The sequence below is a fragment of the Arvicanthis niloticus genome, chromosome 20 (assembly GCF_011762505.2).
Source record: "Arvicanthis niloticus isolate mArvNil1 chromosome 20, mArvNil1.pat.X, whole genome shotgun sequence".
NCBI classification, from domain to species: domain Eukaryota; kingdom Metazoa; phylum Chordata; class Mammalia; order Rodentia; family Muridae; genus Arvicanthis; species Arvicanthis niloticus.
The window spans coordinates 18,292,464-18,299,176 of record NC_047677.1 but is presented as its reverse complement, the minus strand read 5'-3'; the positions used below and the strand labels follow the sequence as shown (position 1 = coordinate 18,299,176).

General features: G+C 49.6%; 1 long non-coding RNA gene across 1 annotated transcript; it reads right to left on the bottom strand.

Annotated features, from left to right (window-relative positions):
- Window positions 1-1,467: 1,467 nt before the first annotated feature.
- LOC143435177 (uncharacterized) lies at window positions 1,468-4,403 on the bottom strand. The gene is made up of 2 exons (XR_013105238.1): window positions 4,285-4,403; window positions 1,468-2,086 (listed from the first exon to the last, which is right to left on the bottom strand). It is a non-coding gene; the product is annotated as an uncharacterized LOC143435177 (long non-coding RNA).
- Between the last annotated feature and the right edge of the window lie 2,310 nt (window positions 4,404-6,713).

Sequence of the window (6,713 nt, the reverse complement as noted above, 5' to 3'; positions counted from 1 at the left end):
GCAAAGTGCTTACTTTGTAAACATGAAGACCTGTGGTCAATCTCCAGAAACCATGTGGAAATGCCAGGTTTTCCTTTAAATCCCTGAACTGAAGGCAGAGACAGGTGGATCCCTGGGGTGGGCTGGCCAGCCAGTCTAATGAGAAACCCTGTCTCACTGAGGTGGGTGGTGTTTCTGTGGAGGATGACACCTGAGGTGGTCTTTCAGCCTCAACAGACAGGCACGCTTGCATGCACTCACGCACACATGTGCGCGCACACACACGCACATACACATGCACACAAACACACACATGCACATACATATGCACACAAACACACACACGCACATACACATGCATGCACACACATGTGCGTGCGTGCACACACACATACACGTGTACATACACACATGCACACACACATACACATGCACACAAACACACACATACACACATACGCACACACACTTCTGGCTATTGTGGGACTTTACTACTAGAAATTCATGCTGTTGAACACATTCTTTTTTGTCTTTAATATTTTGGGTGTGAAGTTGTGCATGTATGCGAAGGCCAGAGAAAGATGTCGGGTATCTTACCACTGCCTTCCTTATTTCCTTACTGGATCTGAAGCTTGCTGTTTTGGCTAGGCTACCTAGCCAGAGAGCTCCAGAGTCCTGACTGTCACTGCCCCATAATGCTGGGGTTACAGGCACACTGATCATAGTTGGCGTGGTTTTTTTTACATGGGTGATAGGATTCGAACTAGGGTCTTGACGCTTGCACAGCATTCTTACCCACCGGACTACTATTCATTACCTGGGCCCCTGTCTTTTAGAATATGTGCTAATTGCCAATGCATTGCCTCTCCGCTCCATACACATCCTTCACTGAATACTCCTCAAAACCGGAGCTGTGTCCTTCAAATGTTTTTCCTTTGCAGCGAGTACAACGTTAAGCTTTTCAGTAGAAGGCGCTGGAGAGACAGTGAGGAGGTGGGGTCTGCTGCGCCGGGGCCCTTATGCTTGCCACACCCACAGCTCTCCAGCATCTTCAAGCTCCAGATCTAGGATGCACAGTGGCCATTGGCATTTGAGACCAGCAGTTTCGTAGCATCCTCCTTACCTCAAGTTGTACAGTACAGTAGAGTGCCTGTGGTGACTGTCTCACCAGCTTGACAGAGTTCTGGTATGTGTCTCCATTGCAGCGGCCCAGAGCTGTTTCTGCCATCTTGTGCCTGAGCTTGGCCCTCACACGTTCATCTCATCCTTCAGGGGTCGCTCCTTCCATCTGCCGTTCTTACGTCCCGTAGACTTCTCTTCACTTCTTGTTAGCCAGTTCTTTGTTGACTTAATCCCTTATTATAGTGAATAATTCTTTGTATTATATGTTGCCTGTTCAAATTACAGTATAGTTTGTCCTTGATTGGATCCAGACAGACATAGAATTCAAATGTCCTTGGGGTAGAATTCACAGGGAATCAATGACACTGTAGTATAAAGTAGTTTATTTTGTTTTCTGTCAGCTGGAGAACAGTAAATACCTTGGGGGTGAGTGGGGGAACAGTAGAGAAGAAAAACCCAGCCAAGGGGCGGGGATTCTAACAATGAACTTTGCCTGTTTCACATGTGGCCACAGGCTGACTAGACCAGTTGAGTGTTACTCTTTATTTCACAGGAAATGGCTTTGGTCCCCCAGGGTTAACATAACGGCACCAGCAAGACAATGAAGTAATAGTTGGGGAAACAGCAGCCATTGCACTTTGATAAGCTCAGCACACTTGCCTGTGTTGCTTTATTTCTTAATCACGCATCAAAGTATGCAGCCACGTAAGACGCAGAGTTCCACTGAGCAAGGCTGACTCGTTATGCATGAGCCCCTCCAGACAAGGCACCATCCACTTCTGGCCGTAAGGAAAGCTCAGGTCCATGAGCCTTTAGACAAGAAAGTATTTCTATTAAGGGAAGACCAGTGTTCCCTTTCCCTGGGGCTTTTGAACACAGGAAAGCGGTTTTTCTCTTTGGAAGGCGATGTGCTCCTGACACAGGGCTGGAGTAGGAACATGATGAAGGGTGTTCCTTCCAACTTAAAATTGTCTCAGCAATTCACCTGCAGTTCATACAGAAGGATTCACATGGAGTGGTGGTTTGAATAGGAATGGTCCCGTACACTCATGTGTTTGAATGCTTGGCCCATAGGGAGTGGCACTATTAGGAGGTGTGGACTAGATGGAATAGGTGTGGCCTGCTTGGAAGAAGTGTATCACTGTGGGGGCAGGCTTTGAGGCCTCATATGTTCAAGCTGCACTCAGTGTGGAACACAGTCTCCTGCTATGTGTGGATCAAGATGTAGAACTCTCAGCTCCTTCTCCAGCACCATATCTGCCCACACACTTCCACGTCTCACCATGACAACAATGGACTAGACCTCTTAAGAGTAAGCCAGCCCCAATTAAATGTTTTCCTTTATCAGAGTTGCTGTGGTCATGGGGTCTCTTCACAGCAACAGAAACCCTAAGATACACGGCAAGTTGTAAGCCTCTCACACCACTAATTCCCGAACCCCAGTCCTCCTCACATGGGATAACACATACAGTGTCTTCAGTGGACAGGTCCTTAAAAGCACGAGGCTGTCACAAAAGTCTGTCTACCCTTCTGAGTGGTGCTATCCCCTCGCTGTGCTTGGCCTGCCACTTCCCAGGACCTCCGGTCGCCACCCCCACTCTTCCTCATACAAGATGGAGAGCCTGTGAGCACACACACAGACACACACACACACACACACACGAAAGAAAACAGACTAAATCGACCTCTCTCCATTCCACTGGAGTTAATCCACCCACACTTGGCTCCTTCCAGATTCATTTCTCCCTGGTGCTGTGATACCACAGAGGCCTTGTCCAACGGGCCCGAGTGAGAGAGAGCTGTTTCAATTAGTCACCAGCTCCACACCTGAGCTCAGTCTCAGGAGCCATTTGTCCATCATCTTTGCTACTAAGAATTGTTTGAAAGAGAGCAGAGTGGAAACCACTCATAGAATCCATCATTATCTAGGCTGGTGTTCATCACAGAGAAAAGGCTGGGATGTCTATGGTTAAAAGTGGTGGGGTGGGACTCAAAGCTCCTTAGCACACAATGCGTTTCAGCAATCAGAGCCAGAATCGAAACGCATAATAAAGAGAGGCGAGTGGAAAATGCTTATAATCGTCATATTCTAAATCCCTTCTTTCCTGCCAATCTTACATCCGTTCCCAGAGATGCAAAAGCTGCCCACTCTGCCAGCCCCTTGCCAGCTGCCAGCTGTTACTTCCCTGGAAAAAGGGTCAGAAGGCTGCTGGGAGCTAATAGCCAGCCAGAAGCTGTGTGTGAGAAGTGTCCCTCGTGGTTTTGAGCTGTTGGCTGATTGTCAGCCAGGACCTACAAGTTCTGGTTTGATAAAAGCCAGCTATAGATTTCAAGCCTCTCTCTCTCTCTCTCTCTCTCTCTCTCTCTCTCTCTCTCTCTCTCTTTCTCTCTCTCTCTCTCCTTTTTCCATTTGTGCTCTGAAATTGTCATGCACTCCAAACGGCGCTCAGTGAGCACGTGGGCCTTTGTTCTTCCTTGTTAGGACCAATACTTACAGTGGGAGTAGGGTTATGCCAAGTTTGGTGAGGCAGGAGGTGGGGCTGGGAGCTGGAGAAGGCACAAGATGCCCTTTGGCATCTGTATAGTACTCCTGAAGAGGATACAGGCCACAGAGTGTCTCTTGCTCATCCTGAGACACAGCCTCAGATTCTGGGGGGGGGAGGGGGGTCTGTGATTGCCAGGGTGGGAGTGGCCTGTGCTGGTAGGTTAGTCAGGATTTATTGACTAGGCCCCCTGAAATGAATTGAGTCACCAGCCACATGAACCAGGCACAAAACACAAACCTTACCCTGCTCCCAACTGTTTCTATAGGCCAGCAAGTGAGGACCCCTTGCTCTGAGCTCTATAGATTTCAGGGGGTTGGGACAAGAGAGGCGACATCAGGGATGCTACACAATGGTGCATGTGCTCTAAATTCAGATGCTTCAGGGCTGTGTGTGCAATGCATCAACAGTGAAAAATAAACACCCAGCAGAGGCTGGCTTTGAGTTAAGGCAAGCACACAATAAATTTCAACTGCCGCAATTAATCGCTTGCTGCTTGTTGTGAATAATAATCCCAGGGAGAGCGCTGGCTCCCACTCCATCAAAAGACAGGTGAAAGCGGAAAGCAGCAAAGCATTTGGGGTCTTTCGGCGGGGGGGGGGGGGGGGGGGGGGGGGGGGAGGGGGGGGAGGAGGCTTACCTGTGAGCAAGTGTTCATACCGCATCCCAAGGAGAGGCAGACTGAAAAACAGCCCCTTCTGCTGCCCAGCAGGCACAGCTGTGCCAAACAGTGCCTTTGTGCTGGCCCTCCCCAACCCTCTGCCTTCACCTGCCCCAGCTAGGGGTTCCCCAGAGATGGGTGTGGGGAGGTGCCTTGCCTGCAGGGGTAGAGGAGAAAAGAACTCAAACTCCTCGTGAGGTGTTGTTAGCTTGTGGTAAACGCTATACGTGTAACTCAATCCTTATGGGGTTCTTTGTCCATCTCAAGTGTGCGGTTCAGTGACATTGTGTACGTTTATACTGTGTGGTGCAGCCATTGCTATTATCCATTACTAAAGCACAAACGCTTTATGGTCTGTAACCATAAGTCCATTTCTCTTTTCTCCTCAGCTCCTGACAGCCACTATTTCACCTTCCTGTCTGGGAAGCTGATATTTACCATCATTACTCCTTGTGTGTGTGTGTGTGTGTGTGTGTGTGTGTGTGTGTGCGTGTGTGTGTGTACACATACACTACAGTGCACATGTATAGGGCAGGGGAGAGAACTTCCAGGAGTCTCTCCTTCCATGCCGGGATCAGCTTGTACAGTAAGCGCCTTTACCCACTGAACCATCTCTTCCAGTCAACATTTAAGGCCTCTTCCGTGTTGTCTCAGGAGTCAGAGTCCCCCTAAAGGCCCAGCCTGCTGTATGCATGTGCCTCATTCTGTTTGTCCACCCTGCTGGTAGACATTTCAGTGTTCAGTGTTGGCCTCCTGAGACTGATGCTGCTTTGAACATGGGTGCGCACACAAATAACCATCCCAGTACCTGCTTTCCATCCTTGGGGGCTGAACCCAGAAGTGGAGTTACCGGCCTGTTTCCTGATTTCTATTTATTTATTTTGCTAGTTGCTACCATACACAGGGATCATATTGATCTCCGTGGTAGGTGGCCGCCTGCGGAATTGCTATGTCTTTACAGGACTTTGCTGAAAGAGCAAAGCATCAGAAATGGTTGGGAGAGGGGAGCATCAAGGGAAGGGATTATATGACACTGGCCAATAAAGCTGCAAGATTCTTGTCTTTGTCTGGAGCTGAGATGTGGGCCTGAAACCCTGAAGGGATGAGAAGGTGGCTCTAGAGAGAGGGCCCCCCCAGGGGAGGAAGCTGACTGCTGAGATACTTGCTATGGTGGAAATGCCCGCCTGACTGGAGATGCCTGCCTGACTTCCCACACTATGCAATCCATCTTAAACCATTTCCTGAAATCCCTCCACTGCCCCTCAAAGCCTCCAGCTAAAATCTGTTATGGATAGCAGAATTACTATGGTGACCTTTGGGCAAATAGGAAGAATGGCGGGAAGAGTGAGGTGGGGAGCCGCTCTTGGGCTTCTCTTGTAGAGGTGTGAGCTGCATCCATATTTTGTGGGAGCAGAAATTCAGAGTGGGAGGTAGCTGTGAGGCGCTTCAAAGATTCTACAGAGAGTGTGGTGGGGGCTACAGCCTCTTAGAGTGACCCCAAAGACAAGAAAGGATTAGAGCTTCTTAGGAGTCCTGAGAACATCAAACCCTCTGCACAGTGAAGCACAAGCCACTGGCTGCTGCACCTGACCCGTGACGAGGAAAATGTCAAGTCATGCACTGGGCAAAAATCCCTCAGCTTACTGAACAATGTCCAGCGGGCCTTGGTCAGGGCTCACCCGCTGTGAGACAAGTTTGCCAAACGTACAACTGGCAGAGCTGTGTGGGTTTCGGGGCACTGGAGGTCACCTGGGCAGCTGAGATTAGATCTCGCCTCCCCTCACTGAGTACTGTATGGGTCAAACACGGCTCTCCTAGGGCAGAGCCATCTCTGATGTAGGGCAGGGACTGGCGTTGGTATGTGGTCTTACTGAGGATAGTATCACCACACAATCTCAGGAAGCACCTTGGATCTGCAATCTCTCAATCAGTGTGCCTCTGTCCAGGGCATCCGCCATACGCGCATGCGCTTCAGAGGTCAAGACTTAAAGCAACAGAAGCATCCTGAGTAGAAACGGTGCTCAGTAGTCTGGTTAGACGCGTTCACGGCTCTGGCCGCTGTTGTTAGCACTAAGGTGAGGCCTGTGTATTCAGGGTCTGAGGTCTCATCCTGTGACAAGGATTAGGTAGGTGCTGGCGTAGTAGAAGTCTTCTGCCTGTTCTCATGGGCACTCAGGGCAGGCGCCTCGCATGGCAGGACCACAAGGTCTCAATCTTTACCAATACTGCACGTGTGTACCTGGGTTCTGGAGGTGTACGGTGCTGGGTTGGGCAGACAGAGAAAAATGGCCTGTTTAGGAAGCTACAGCAGTTCTTACTGTCAGCTTGACATCTGGGGAGAAGAAACTTCAGTTAAGGAATACTTCATTAGCTCTCCCTGAGAGCACGTCTGTGGGGTATTTCTGGAC